Here is a 9,012-nt window from a genome sequence, read left to right as displayed (position 1 = left end):
TTCAATTCTTGCTCTATTGCAAGAGTTTATAACAACTTGCTATATTAACTGTGGTGTATAAAATTACAGATTTTGCCGCAACCTCTCTAAATATTATTATTATAATCTTTAAAATGTTTGCCAATTTGATAGACAAAAAGTGTCTCATTTTTGTTCACTTTCACATTTTTGTTAATTCACTTGCTTTGCATATTAATGTCCTTTGTCTATGGGTGTAAAGGAATCTTGTGTTTTCCTCAGCTATTTCAAAGAGTACTTTATGTGTTAAATTCTTTCTATGTTATATGTTAAACACTCTGTCATATACTGCTGGTTTTTAAAAATTTGTTACATAACACTTAATTTGGTTTATGATATTTTTGAAAGACAATTTTCAATTTTAAGATACTTAAGTATTTTGATCTTCTTGTTTATGATTTTTTCCATTTATTTCAAGCTTAAAATTCCTCTGCATCTAGAGGATCAGATAGGTATTTATCTGTATCTTCTTCTGTTTTTAAAAATTATGTTATATATACATTTCACTCTGATACTTCTGGAATTTTGGTGTATTGTATAAGATCAGGCTAAATTTTGATATTCTTCCAGATAGCCAGCCAATTGTCCATGGCATTTTTGTTGCATCATCTTTCCTCCCTACTAATTTGTGTTGCCTTGTTTTGTAATAGAATAAGTTTGTACACACACTTGTAACTAATATTACAAATGAGAAACAGTACTTTGATGAGAATCAATGAAGCTTTATATGTTTTATTTCTAAATTAACTGTATTGTGGTATAATTTACATACAACAAAATGCAACCATTTGGAATGTACAGATCAAAGAATTTTGACACATGTATACACTCATGTACCCACTACCACAATCAAGATATATAACATTCTATCATCCTAAAAGACTCTTGTGCCCCTTCCCAGTCAATTTCCAGCCTGCACCCCTGATCCTAGACAATTCCTGAACTGCTTTCTATCACTATAGACTAGATTTACTTTTTCTAGAATTTCATATAAATGAAATAATAAATTATGCATACTTTCATGCCTAGCTTCATCTAAGAGATTCTTCCATGTCATTGAGAATAACAGTAATTAATTCCTTTTAATTGTTGAGAAAGACTATATTGTATAATACATGATCTTGTTAATCCATTCATCAATTGATGCACGTTTGTATTGCTTCCAATATGGAACTATTGTGAATAGTTGCTATGAACACTTGTGAACACATTTTTTTGAACATATGTATTCATTTATGTTGGGAAAATATCTAAGAGTAGAATTGCTGAGTCATATGATAAGTGTATGTTTAACTCTATAACAAACTGCAAAGCATTTTTCCAGATGGTCGTACCATTTTCCATTTCCACCATGAATGTGTGAGAGTCCTAGTTGTTCTACCTCCTTGCCAACACTTGAAGTAGTCAGTCTTTTTAATTATAGTCATCAAATTGTCATTTTTAATTTGTAGGAGTATCTTATTGTCATCTTAATTTTCAGTTCTTTGATAACTAATTATGCTGAAAATCTTGTCATGTGTTTCATAGCCATTTCTATATATTCTTTGGTGAAGTGCTCAAAAAAATTTTTTACCTTATTTTCACTAAGTTCTTTGTCTTCTTATTGCTGTGTTGTCAGAGTTCTTTATATGTTCTCTATACAAGTTCTTTATCAGATACATTGATTGTGAATAGTTTCTCCCAGTATATAGCTTATCTTTTCATTTTTTAAATGCTGGCTTTGAAACACACAAGTTTTACATTTTTAGAAAGTCCAATTTATCAATTTTTAAATGGTTATGACTTTTTCTAAGAAATCTTTTCTGCCCTAAAATCACAAAAGTTTTCTCATATGGTTCATTTTGAGTTAACTTTTCGGTATGGTGTGAAGTAAGGATCAAAGTTTATTTTTTTTGCAAGGATATCTAATTATTCTACCAACATTTCTTGGGAAAAAACTACGCTTTTCCTCAGTGAGTTACCTGAACATAATAGCTGAAAATCAATTGACCATATATGTGTCAGCCTATTTCTGCATTCTTAATACTTTTGTATAGATCTATAAATCTATTCTCATGCCTGTATCACACTGTCTTAAATAATATAGCTTTACAAGTCTTGAGATCATGTAATGTAAGCCATTCTTTCCTTCTTTTTCTTTTTTCAAAATTGTTTTGGCTCTCTCAGGTTCTTTGCATTTCCATATAAATTTTAACATCAGCTTGTCAACTTCTATATCAAAGTCTCCTTGGATTTTTATTGAGATTGCATTGATCAATTTGAGGGGAATTGATTTCTTAACGATATTGAGTCTTCTTATTCAAGTACATAGTCTACCTCTCCATTTATTTTGTTCTATTCAGTTTTTCCTTCCAACGTTTTGTAGTTTTCAGTGCACAAGGTCTTCCCAGATACCGCTCAGTTTATTCAACTATTTCATGTTTTTTGAAGCTCTTATAACTGATATTTTCTAGTTTTGCTGCTAGTATAAAAAAATACAATGGAGTTTTACATATTGACCTTGCATCTGTGATTATGTTATATTCATTTATTACCTCTAGTTACGTTTCTGTCAATTCCCTAGGATTTTAAACATTCACTATCATATCATCTGTGAGTAAACATCACTATACTTCTTCCTTTCCAAACTGCACAACTTGCTTTTTTCTTCCTCTTGCTTTTTGGCTCTGACTAAGACCTCCAGTGCAATGTTGAATACAAATGTGGAAGTGAACATACTTGCCTAGTTCCAAAGGCACTGCTATCGCAAAGGCTCATAATAATAAAAACACGTGCAATGATATTTCTTAACATTTTGTTGAGCCTTTACAATGTGCCCAGCAGACATTCTTCTGTGCACTTTTGTAATTAGTTCTCACAACAACTCCTTATGTGTCATGATCATTCCCATCTTACAAATAAAGAAATCAGGCTGCAGAGAGGTTCACTCATTTGCTCAAGATTACACAGCAAATAAGCAGGGGTGAAATTTCCAAATTTCAAAATTTGGAAATCAAGGATTTGGATTGACTCCAGAACTGGTGTTTACCTCTGCATTCCATAGCCATAGAGTAGCTGAAGAGTAGAAGATAGAGCAAAGGCCTTGGCAAGAGGAGACTTGGGTTTGAATTCTATTTCTGCATTAGTCCACTTCAGGTCCCTCACATTTAAAAAGGGTAAAAATACTTATATCACAGAGTTATTAAGAGAATTGAATTTTACATAAGAAATTATGCAACACATCATTAGTTCTAAACTTTTTTTTCACTCTTTTATCTATTTTAAGTTTAAGGTTGTTTCTCTCTAATAGACTAAAAAATGCACTATAGTTTTGATGTGTATCCTTGACTTATTCTCTTCTACTTTTTGGCATCCTCCCTACCCCAAAATAATATTACTTAACACCAACTTGAGCAGACAGTGCACATGGCAAAAAGGAATACTATAAGAAGAACACAGTCATCAGTTTAGCTATTTCCATCGGAGTTGCCAATAGTTCAGGTGTTTTGTGTCAATTTTATACAAGACATTATAAAGACATTTTTGTTATTTTGATAAAGGGTCATCCCAATGCTTTATAGTAATAGTTTTAGTAATATTAGTTATAGTGAAGGGAAGAGAGGCCAAATGTCTGGTAGTTAAAAGGGTGGGCTCTGAAAGCAGAAGGTCTGTGGTCAAGTCCTTCCCTGGCCCTTCTTGTTAGCTATGGAACTTTGAACAAGCTACTCAGTCTCTCTGTATTTTGGTTTCCTCCTCAATTAGTAGAGATACTAGCTCTTAACCCTTTTGATTTTTAAGAGAATTAATTGTAGTATATAATAAGTGCTCATTAACAATTAGTTTTTACAACCTAAATAGACATTTCTCCAAAGAAGATATACAGATGGCCAATAGGCACATGAAAAGATGAACAACATCACTAATTATTAGAGAAATGCAAGTCAAAACCACAACGAGGTATCACCTCACACTGGTCAGAATGGCCATCATCAAAAAATCTACAAATAATAAACGCTAGAGAGGGCGTGGAGAAAAGGGAACCCTCCTACACTGTTGTTGGGAATGTAAATTGGTGCAGCCACTATGGAGAACAGTATGGGGATTCTTCAAAAAACTAAAAATAGAGTTGCCAGACTTCCCTGGTGGCACAGTGGTTAAGGATCCGCCTGCCAATGCAGGGGACACAGGTTCGATCCCTGGTCCAGGAAGATCCCACATGCCACGGAGCAACTAAGCCCCTGTGCCGCAACTACCGAGCCCACGTGCTGCAACTACTGAAGTTGCATGCCTAGAGCCCGTGCTCCACAACAAGAGAAGCCACCGCAATGAGAAGACTGCGCATGGCAACGAAGAGTAGCCCCTGCTTGCCTCAACTAGAGGAAGGCCGTGCACAGCAACGAAGACCCAACGCAACCAAAAAATAAATAAATACATAAAAATTTTAAAAATAAAATAAAAATAGAGTTGCCATATGATCCATCAAACCCACTCCTGGGCATATACCCAGACAAAACTGTAATTCAAAAAGATACACGCACCCCTATATTCATAACAGCACTATTTACAATAGTCAAGACAAGGAAACAATGTAAATGTCCATCAACAGATGAATGGATAAAGAAGATGTGGTACATATATACAATGGAATACTACTCAGCTATACAAGGAAAGAAATATTGCCATTTGCAGCAACATGAATGGACCTAGAGATTATCATACTAAGTGAAGTAAGTCAGAAAGAGAATAACAAATACCATATGATATCACTTATATGTGGAATCTAAAATATGACACAAATGACCTTACCTATGAAACAGAAACAGACTCACAGACATAAAGACTTGTGGTTACCAACGGGGAGGAGGGGTAGGGGAGGGATGGATTGGGAGTTTGGGGTTAGCAGATGCAAACTATTATGTATAGAATGGATAAACAACACGGTCCTACTGTGTAGCGCAGGGAACTATATTCAATATCCTGTGATAAACCATAATGGAAAAGAATATGAAAAAGAATATATAACTGAATCACTTTGCTGTACACCAGAAATTAACACAACATTGTAAATCAACTATACTTCAATAAAATAATTTTTTTAAATGGAAAATAAGTTAACATTTGCCACTCTTTAAAACTCATGTAACTCATTTTAAAAACTAAAAGATAGACATACAAACAAAACTAAACTAAAAGATAGACATTTTAAAAGATAGACATACAAACTATGTATGTCTATCTTTTAAAAGTTGTCTTTGTTGGGACTTCCCTGGTGGCACAATGGTTGAGAGTCCGCCTGCCAATGCAGGGGACACGGGTTCGTGCCCCGGTCGGGGAAGATCCCACATGCCGCGGAGCGACTGGGCCCGTGAGCCATGGCCGCTGAGCCTGCGCGTCCGGAGCCTGTGCTCTGCAACAGGAGAGGCCACAACAGTGAGAGGCCCGCGTACCGCAAAAAAAAAAAAAAAAAAAAACAAACCTCTAGGTTAAAGGAATGCAGAAAGCTGGTTTCAGTGTATTAGTCCCCACCTGGATGTTCTTGATAAATATTTCACAACTTATTTGCTTGTTTGAAAGATTAAAAATGGGCTGTTTTCACTCAATCTGCCTGGTGTTGATCTAAGCAGTAAAGACGATAATGAAAAATCTCTCAAGAGATTACACTGCAAAGGAGGCATTTTGGGAGCCGGCATGAGGCCAGTTTTTATCCAGTGCTATAAAAGCGTTTCTGAAATTAAGTGCTAGAGTCTTTGCAACCATTCCCAATTTCCCTCTTCATGTGTTTGGTGTAAAATTGCTCTCTGTATCTTCAGTCAAAAGATGTGTCCATCTGCCTCTCAAAGATTAAACTGTAGCTGTTAACAAGAAATAGCCATTGGGGAAACATATTTGTTGTTAAAAAGGCATGTTTTCTTTACATGAGATGTTAAGGGAATGACAATAAATCAGCATTCTCCTGCTTTGTATTACGCTATAGAGTAAATGTTTTGCTGTACAACATTAATCTCAGGAGACAGGATGCCTTGATTAATACAGGAGGGCATAACCGTTGGCAGCAACATGAATGGACCTACAGATTATCATACTAAGTGAAGGAAGTCAGAGAAGACAAATACCATATGATGTGACTTATATGTGGAATCTAAAATGAACCTATCTACAAAACAGAAACAGACTCAGACACAGAGAACAAACTCATGGTTGCCAAGGGGGAGGGAAGATGGGGGAGGGATAGACTGGGAATTTGGGATTAGATGCCAACTATTATATAGAGAATGGATAAACAACAGGGTCCTACTGTATAGCACAGGGAACTATATTCAATACCTTGTAAGAAACCATAATGGAAGAGAATATGAAAAATGTATGTATATGTATAACTGATCACTTTGCTGTAAGCAGAAAATAACATAACATTGTAAATCAACTATACTTCAATAAAATAAATTTTTAAAAATACCGGAGGACATAAGAGCAAGAGAAAATCATTCTCTTAGCCCAGTAAACTACCTAGAACCATAATAGTCAAAAAACAATATTTGATCCAAAACTATATGCTGACTCCAAGCAATTACAGACCTCTTATTACAGATATGTTCCTCGGAAGATACATATATATTTTTCTTTCCAATCCCAGCTAGGATTCCTATGTCATTTTAGTCAAAAAAGACAAATAACACAAAAATTAACATTTCAATCAATAATTCCTCTTTCATCAGGTGTCCTTTTTAAATTATGCAAATTATGTAAACAGTTTAATTTGCCTTCACTTTTGGGTTTCCTTCTATATGTAATTATATATCATCTTGATTTTTTTTTCTGTATTTTATTTTTTTAAATGTTCACTCTTTTTTTTTTTTTTTTCTGGCCATGCCACAAGGTATGTGGGATCTTAATTCCCTGACCAGGGATCAAACCCACACCCCCTGCGTTGGAAGCGCAGAGTCTTATCCACTGGACTGCCAGGGAAGTCCCTCTGTATTTTAATTACAGGGGAATTTAATTACAGATAAGTACTGGGAGAACTATCTTGAATGTTTTATCTAGTTTTTAAACATAAGAATTGAGAACTAATTTGTTAATTACATGTAAGCATTAATAAACAAAATATAAAATTTCAACAAAATCATAATTAAAGCTGACTCTAATGTAGTCCTACTGTGGGGAGGAAACAGATGAAAGGGCAGGAGAAATCTACCTATAAAAATAGAGTACTTTTGAACAAATGCACTGAAATATTATTTAAATACTTATATTTCAGAATTATGCAGGCAAGAATATTCTTAAAATTTATTTATAACACATGTAACTCAATGGGATAATAGAGAATCAGGAATGTGAACTCAAGAGAATGTGATCAAAGTGTGAAGGGTTTCTCAGGTAATACTGTTTCTGTTTGATTTCATTGAAAAGTATTGGCATTGTGTTAAGAAATGAGTTATATATTTTCATTGTCACCATTAAAAAAAACTATATCATTCTTAAAATGGTTTTAAAAATGGAATACCAAAGATCTAACAAATTAAATCATACAATTAAGTTTGAGATTACAGGGTAGAGAGTTTGGAGAATACATTCTGGAACGTATTGGGTTGGCCAAAAAATTCGTTCAGGTTTTCGTATTATTTCTTACGGAAGAACTTTTCGGCCAACCCAATATTTTTTTTTTGTCTGGGGGAATTATTCCTTTTACTAGTATTACTATTTTTTCCTTGGCTCTTTCAAAGTTGTTCACCAAGCTATTCTATTTTTATGATTTGGCTATTGGTATGTCAGCTTCTTGATGTTGATATTTATCAAAATATATTTTTTCTTATCCTTTTTTTTTTTTTTTTTTTTTTTTTTTGTGGTCCGCAGGCCTCTCACTGTTGTGGCCTCTCCCGTTGCGGAGCACAGGCTCCGGATGCGCAGGCTCAGCGGTCATGGCTCATGGGCCCAGCCGCTCCGCGGCATGCAAGATCTTCCCGGACCAGGGCACGAACCCGTGTCACCTGCATCGGCAGGTGGACTCTCAACCACTGCGCCACCAGGGAAGCCCCCTCTTATCCATTTTTATCCATTTTATCTATTTCTGAGTAATTCTGGGAACAGCACACAGGTGGATTTATTAACTCTGTGAGTCTCTATCTTTTAGAAGTTGAATGCCTTACATATTGTATGATTCCTGATATATTTGTTCTTGTGTCTGCCATACTATTTTGTGTTTTTATCTATGATACTTTTCCTTTGCTTGTTTTTTCTTATTTTTTTCTGTCTCTTCAACTGATTAAGATTTTGCTCCACTTTCCCATCTACTTATTCGCATATTACATATTCTTTCCCTTCCTCTCTTCCTCGCTTCTTTCCTTTTTGTCTTCCTTCCTTTCTTTTTTACTGTTGACCATTAAACTTTTTTAACATTCAGGAACTTCCCTGGCAGTCCAGTGGTTAAGACTCCACACTTCCACTGCAGGGGGCATGGGTTCAATCCCTGGTCAGGGAACTAAGATCCCACATGCTGAGTGGCATGGCCAAAAGAAAAAACAAAAATTTTTTTTAACATTCATACATATGTTTACATTTTCTTAAAATCCAAAGTTAATCAGCATCTTTCTCCTCCTTCTAAAGAAGACAATAATCTTAGCACACTTCACTTTTCTCCAAATACCATATGATTTTTACCTAAAATTTTAGATACATATTTTTACTAAAAATGAAAACATGTTTTTGTTTATAAACAACGTTCATTTTCTTTTGCCATTATGCTTTCCTGATTCTTTGCCCATTTCTGATTCTTGTACATCCCTAAAATTTAGTTAGCTGAAAAACAGAACTTCAAAGTTTTTCTAATGATGGTCTTTGTCTAAGAGGTATACATATGCTTTACAATATGTTCATAAACTATAGCTTGATTGGCTGTAGAATTATAGTACAGTTATTTTTTCTTCAGAAAGCTTACAGATAATCTATTTCCTTAGGCAACTATTCTTACTAAGAAAAGTCTATAGAATTAATCTGATTTTTATTTTTCTTTCGTAG

This window comes from Grampus griseus (assembly GCF_964374135.1).
Source record: "Grampus griseus genome assembly, chromosome: 11".
NCBI lineage: Eukaryota > Metazoa > Chordata > Mammalia > Artiodactyla > Delphinidae > Grampus > Grampus griseus.
Note: the sequence above shows the minus strand (reverse complement) of the source record.